This window comes from Borostomias antarcticus (assembly GCF_949987555.1).
Source record: "Borostomias antarcticus genome assembly, chromosome: 7".
Classification (NCBI taxonomy): Eukaryota; Metazoa; Chordata; class Actinopteri; order Stomiiformes; family Stomiidae; genus Borostomias; species Borostomias antarcticus.
Window position 1 is genome coordinate 29,955,857 of NC_140240.1, and position 7,106 is coordinate 29,962,962.

The following is a 7,106-nucleotide window of genomic DNA, read 5'->3' on the forward strand; positions in this document are numbered from 1 at the left end:
CCACAGAACAGAGGAACAGGTCTAAGAGGCAGTCTCAAGACCTCCCATCAAGAGGCAGACTCTCAAGACCTTCAAAGATGTCCTTAAAACACATCTTTTCAGACTGGCATTTAAAGACTTGTGTTGAATACATTTTTTATATTTTTATCTCTACTTTTTTTACTGACCTTTTTACTGTTTTTTAAACATTTTTTATTATATTTATTTATCCTTGTACAGCGCCTTGGGTTAGAGAAATGCGCTTAATAAATCAGATTTGTTATTATTATGGCTTTCAACTTGACTAGGCAAGGACGACTGATAAGAGGTAAAAGATACTCTGGTCACAGAAGACAGGGTGTGGAGTAGAGGATACAATTAACACACACACACAAAAACAAACCGCATTAATTAATCAACTACGTAGAGTGAATAGGAAACCCTACCTGTAATGTTTGTGAACAAAGCAACAATAGTATTAGGCTACAACCAGCTAGTTACCTGAGTCTAGCACACCCATGTTGGTTCAGAGTGACTGCGTATCGGATGTGTATCTGTTACTTAACGTTGAGCTTGTAGAAGCCACAGTTGACTTCTGGACCTTACACCTTAGCAAGTCATATTTCAAAATGCTTATAAGCAGCTGTGTCAGACACACTGGTTAAATATTAACAGATTACAATCCTGATTTTTTAATGATGTTTGAATCTCCCCAAAACATCAAAACCTACCAAGAAATAAAAGAAGAAAACATAACAGAAAACAAACATCATGCAATTCCACACAAACCACTTAATTGCACTGGACTTGTGTAGAAATTATAATAATGGGGCCCTTACACAAACAAACTCACGCAGATTGACTGAGGACATTAAAAGCAATTTGCTAGCACCGATCCTCACAGTTCAGGGGCCTCGTGTATCATTGTGGATACACCCTTTTTCATTTACACCTGATTTTTGTACTTGCTTTTCTCTGCAAATAATGTGATGCATCATGACTATCATGACAAAATGGGAAATATTGTGTATAGATATCACAATATTCCCCATCGAGTTTTGGCATGATACATCACATTATTTGCGGAGAAAAGCAAGTACAAAAATCAGGTGTAAATGAAAAAGGGTGTATCCACAATGATAAATGAGGCCCCATGTGTGTCGTCTCACCGTTATGTGCTCAGTTAAGTGTTGTTTCACGTGGCAGTGTGGTTTCAAAACTCATCGATTCCTACATTGAGCATCAACCAATCACATCAACGCGGACATCGATGAGTTCTGCAATTGGCTGAAATGGCTGAGCGATTATTGTTTACCAGCGAGCGTCATCAGTATCATTCATAGCGTTCCCTACACAGTTTAGATAGCTACGTGTTTATCTTCCATTAATTCTGTTACTATCCTGATGTATATTTACTGATTTCATCTCGTTATCTTATAAAACTGCAATTTAATGATCTAGCAGCCACTGTCGCAATTGATCTGGGTAGGTGTGGCAGGATCACGTTTAGTGCAAGTAAAGTTGAGCAAACTGACTGAAAATGACTTGCTCACATTATAAATAAAGCATTATGTTTGCAGACAGGCTCTCTGTCCATATTGGGCAAGCGAATCAGCGCTCTGATAGAAACATGCGTCCAAGTTCACATCCACGCGATCTTCCAAATGACAACACGGTTTTCATTCCCATTCATTGCTCATTCGCATGGTATTACTTATCCCTTTTCATAAAGTTTCTCAGTAGGCTGTGAGCGGATGAGGTCGTAGCACACGCACCTATTTACCTTTGAACTGTGGTTCTTGCGTTGTAAACACTCGTTCAATGTATTTTCCTAATTTACAAAGCAGGAGGCTGCCATTCCATCGATGACGTTTCTGGTCACCTGGTCACGTGACGCGACTATCCACCAGTAAACGAGCAGAGATGCCGACTCGCCTCCTTCCATTGAAAATACTGCTATGAAATAAATCGTAGTCTAGTGTGAAAAATACAGTTATTTTATTATTCAGCGACTGAATGATTTATTCTTCACAGTGTACAGCAGCACATATTTAATAACATTCAGATTTTGCAGATTTTCTGCTCAAAATGTACATTCTGATTCATAAATGAACATTTTTGTTTCAAATGGGAATAAGGCAGTGAACACTCAAATGCAAGAAAAATGCATATTTACAATGTTGAAAAAATACACAATTTACATGAAGACTCAAAGAACACGTATAAAGGTATTTGAAAGACTAAAGCAGATTTGTCAGACTAACAAACTAACAACCCCCACGTAAGTGTTTTCTTAATAAAATACCAGAAAACAATCAAACAATATAATAAAATAAACATTGACATTGACAACTCTAGTCCAAATGTCCTAGGCTATAGGTTCCAATTTAAAAAAAATCCAATATGACTTTTTGATTAGGGAACAATTGTCTTCCAAAATAAATAATGATTTATGACTTCTAAAACCAACAAGACTACAAGACAACACATTTGAGTACAATAAAATATACATTAGCCACAGATCGGAGAACTACTGCTGGATAAGAAAGTGCAGGACGAAGGCCATGGATATCGTCAACCCCATTAGATACCTGCTAGGCTCCAGCCACAGACCGGCACTCCCTGAAGACAGATTGGACAATGTTTTGAAATGGAGGGAAATCTCATAGGGAAATTTCAAAGGGAGTGGAATTTCATAGCCACTGAATGACTCTTAACGGTTTTTCGTGGATAAGGAAAGATTAAGCTCAAATATGGTAATGGCAGCTGTGTCTGAAGCGCGTGTATGTACAGTAGCATGTTCTGACACATTCAGAAAATCCCACCTATAGCCTACATAAACCCCATTTTAGATAGACAGATATACGTAGGTTTCTAAATATATCTCCGTCTAAAATGCGGCTTAATGGGGTGAGCTCAGTCTTTCCGTGACGCATACTTACTGAAGCAGCGCGGCTTCTCTCTGAAGGGGCCCATCTTCCGACTGTCCTTGATGGTACTCAACATCTTTGCAGTCACCTCCCCTGTTCCAAGCACAGTGGATAAGGTCAGCGATGGAGTGAGAGAGAGAGAGAGAGAGAGAGAGAGAAAGAGAGGGGGGGACAGAGTGTGTCTTCTATTCTACACCAAATCATTCCCTCTACAGAAGTTATTCCCAGTGCTCTGACTGAGAGGTTGTAAAGGGCTGTTGTTTTTTTCAACCATACTGTGTGTGTGATCCAGCTATACACTGCTCCTGTTTCCCACTCTCTCTCTCTCACACACATACACACACACACACACACACACACACACACACACACACACAACCCTAGCATCAGGTTACCCGGCAATTTCAGGCTTTCTGAGGGTTTGTTGAATGGGCAGAATTGTCCATTGTTTGACACAAGAAAGACCATCTATTTATCTCTCAGAAGGGGCTGATCACACAGGCTGAGAAACAGCAGCAGACCCATATTCACCAAGAGTCCCAGAGTAGAAGCGCTGATCTAGGAGCTTGAGATTAGACAAAAGGTTGTTAAAAAGAAAAAAAAAAAAAAGTTTCTCTGTGAATTCCTCCCATGATGAATCAGTGGTTAAGTGCTGTCAAGCAGAGGCGTCACCCAGCTAGGCAACTGATAATTATGGTCTAATCGTCAGGCGCACTGACAAAAAAATATGTAAATTAGCTGTCACAAAATTTATGTCACTCATCTCCATGATCATCTCATTTTTGTAAATTTGTAGGACACTGTTTTCATTCATTCATTCATTCATTCATTCATTCATTTTATTTGTTAAAAAGGGACAGTGTACAGTTAAAACATACATAACAACATATGATGCACTGTACCAGATTCTAGCTTGAAGCTAATTTACATCTGCAGTTCCCATGGCAGGTTAATATACAAAACACAGTAACAAGCAATACAGTCTAAGACAACATAAGAACACACAAAATACAACACAGCACGTATGCTTGTCAAAAACAAAAAAACAATAAGACTCAATGGGTGCATGACTGAGCAGCTTTTAACAGACTTTTAAGCTCGGTTTAAAAGTCCTGACAGGACTACATCTCCCATCTTCAGATAGGGTGTTCCATTGATGTGTGACTCTCACAGAGAAGGCTGATTGCCTGAATACAGCGCGACAAAATGGTATAATGCAGTCTTGTATAGAGGCTATTCAGAAAGATCTAATAGAGTTCACTGAACGAGTTACTCAAGGTCACGTAATGGAGGAGGGGCCAAACCATTTAGGATTTTGTAAAACATACACTCATTTGAAAATACTCTAAAATGGTCAAAGCTGAGTAGATTGTATTTCTACAGTATCCTACAGTGATGGAAGTGCATTAGCTTCTTGTCTAAGATGTTTAGTGTGTGTTTGTATAGGGACTCCAGACTCACATGACGGTCCCTCTCGTATTTCTCAATATTCTGAATCTGAATCTTCTTCTTCTTCTTCCTAGGAAGTCTCACTTCCCATGCATGAAAAAATCACCAAACTTTGCTCACAGGTCCAGTTCTATGCCAGAAGTCCTCAACTGGCATTGTGGGCCAATAGTCCTGATGGTGGCGCTACAGCAACTGTCTACTGTAAAGTTTAAAACTTAAATAACAAATCAGCCGTACATGCAATCACTTTGAGCAGAAACTTCCATATGCTTTGAGCTGGCAGGAATTCTGAAGGCCATCACTCTGTTTTTCTCAAAATCTGTCAAACCTATCAAATCCTACTCCTCCCACATTTTTGGGTCAATTGACACACTGATTGCTACACTACATCTTCAGACTGCTCTCCACAAACGATCTTCACAGATTTTTGAAATATCAAAAAATGAGCCCACAACGCATAAAAATGTTTTATTATAAACAGTACATGCAGCTACTGCAAATAAATCTCCAATGTTCTCCAGATCTCCAAAGTTTTCATGACATGGTCGATGGTACTGTAGTGTGAATTTTATTCCAAAATGGAACTTTTGACAGTATTTTGAAGTCTATGCTCATTTTCTCCCCTCAAACTACTGCTGCTCATACAAGAAAAAAAATACACTACCCACAATCCTATAGTGCAACAGCAATGTCTCCACTAAATTGACTCTGATTGAGAGGAGACCAGTGCCTCTGATTGTTTGATTGGGATCCACCCGTCTTGTTAGTCTGTGTATATATAGCCTACATGTAGCTTCCCTCTTGTTCATTCTGTTCATTATTTGCTGTAGCTGTGTGTTGTCCCTGGTGTTGTCCTGTGTGTTGTCCCTGGTGTTGTCCTGTAGCTGTGCGTTGTCCCTGGTGTTGTCCTGTAGCTGTGTGTTGTCCCTGGTGTTGTCCTGTAGCTGTGTGTTGTCCCTGGTGTTGTCCTGTAGCTGTGTGTTGTCCCTGGTGTTGTCCTGTAGCTGTGTGTTGTCCCTGGTGTTGTCCTGTAGCTGTGTGTTGTCCCTGGTGCTGTCCTGTAGCTGTGTGTTGTCCCTGGTGCTGTCCTGTAGCTGTGTGTTGTCCCTGGTGTTGTCCTGTGTGTTGTCCCTGGTGCTGTCCTGTGTGTTGTCCCTGGTGCTGTCCTGTGTGTTGTCCCTGGTGTTGTCCTGTGTGTTGTCCCTGGTGCTGTCCTGTAGCTGTGTGTTGTCCCTGGTGCTGTCCTGTAGCTGTGTGTTGTCCCTGGTGCTGTCCTGTGTGTTGTCCCTGGTGTTGTCCTGTGTGTTGTCCCTGGTGTTGTCCTGTGTGTTGTCCCTGGTGTTGTCCTGTGTGTTGTCCCTGGTGTTGTCCTGTGTGTTGTCCCTGGTGTTGTCCTGTGCGTTGTCCCTGGTGTTGTCCTGTGTGTTGTCCCTGGTGTTGTCCTGTAGCTGTGTGTTGTCCCTGGTGTTGTCCTGTAGCTGTGTGTTGTCCCTGGTGTTGTCCTGTGTGTTGTCCCTGGTGTTGTCCTGTAGCTGTGCGTTGTCCCTGGTGTTGTCCTGTGTGTTGTCCCTGGTGTTGTCCTGTAGCTGTGCGTTGTCCCTGGTGTTGTCCTGTGCGTTGTCCCTGGTGCTGTCCTGTAGCTGTGTGTTGTCCCTGGTGTTGTCCTGTGTGTTGTCCCTGGTGTTGTCCTGTGTGTTGTCCCTGGTGTTGTCCTGTAGCTGTGTGTTGTCCCTGGTGTTGTCCTGTGTGTTGTCCCTGGTGTTGTCCTGTAGCTGTGTGTTGTCCCTGGTGTTGTCCTGTGTGTTGTCCCTGGTGTTGTCCTGTAGCTGTGCGTTGTCCCTGGTGCTGTCCTGTAGCTGTGTGTTGTCCCTGGTGTTGTCCTGTAGCTGTGTGTTGTCCCTGGTGCTGTCCTGTAGCTGTGTGTTGTCCCTGGTGTTGTCCTGTGCGTTGTCCCTGGTGTTGTCCTGTAGCTGTGTGTTGTCCCTGGTGTTGTCCTGTAGCTGTGCGTTGTCCCTGGTGTTGTCCTGTGTGTTGTCCCTGGTGTTGTCCTGTAGCTGTGTGTTGTCCCTGGTGCTGTCCTGTAGCTGTGTGTTGTCCCTGGTGTTGTCCTGTGTGTTGTCCCTGGTGTTGTCCTGTGTGTTGTCCCTGGTGTTGTCCTGTAGCTGTGCGTTGTCCCTGGTGCTGTCCTGTAGCTGTGTGTTGTCCCTGGTGTTGTCCTGTGTGTTGTCCCTGGTGTTGTCCTGTGTGTTGTCCCTGGTGTTGTCCTGTGTGTTGTCCCTGGTGTTGTCCTGTAGCTGTGTGTTGTCCCTGGTGTTGTCCTGTGCCAACTTGTAAGCGTTGTCTTTTGTTCTCCGCTTGCTGAGTGTACAGTATACCTTGGTTTCATTGTTTAGTCTCTGGTTTTGGTTTTTGCCCCTCGTGGTGCCTTTATTTTAACAAACATTTAGTAGAGACCACTGAAACCTCCATGACACCTGCACCTGTGACATTTGCATGCAAACCTTGTGATTGTGATGTTTAAGTCCGTGTGAAACCATCTATGGCTTCTCACATGGCAGGTAGCGCAACAAGAGTCCAAGCCCAGGCGGAAGCAGAGTCAAAATGCCCACTCCATTGTGCTGTGACATATCTCCAAGCTGGTGTTTGTCTCAATGGTTTAAACATAGTGGTTGCTAACCAGCTCAGCACTGCTCTGAAAAACCATCATATCTTGGACAAATTCCAATCAGGCTTTCGCAAGAACCACTC

General features: G+C 42.8%; 1 protein-coding gene across 2 annotated transcripts in view; it reads right to left on the minus strand.

The window, feature by feature from the left end:
• xpnpep1 (X-prolyl aminopeptidase (aminopeptidase P) 1, soluble) overlaps positions 1-1,856 on the minus strand; it is a 22,649-nt gene extending 20,793 nt beyond the window's left edge. For both annotated transcript variants that reach the window (XM_084441017.1, XM_084441016.1), the window contains exon 1: positions 1,755-1,856. The gene's annotated coding sequence lies outside the window, so the exon portion shown is untranslated. The remainder of the gene's footprint in view (positions 1-1,754) is intronic.
• Positions 1,857-7,106: the final 5,250 nt, after the last annotated feature.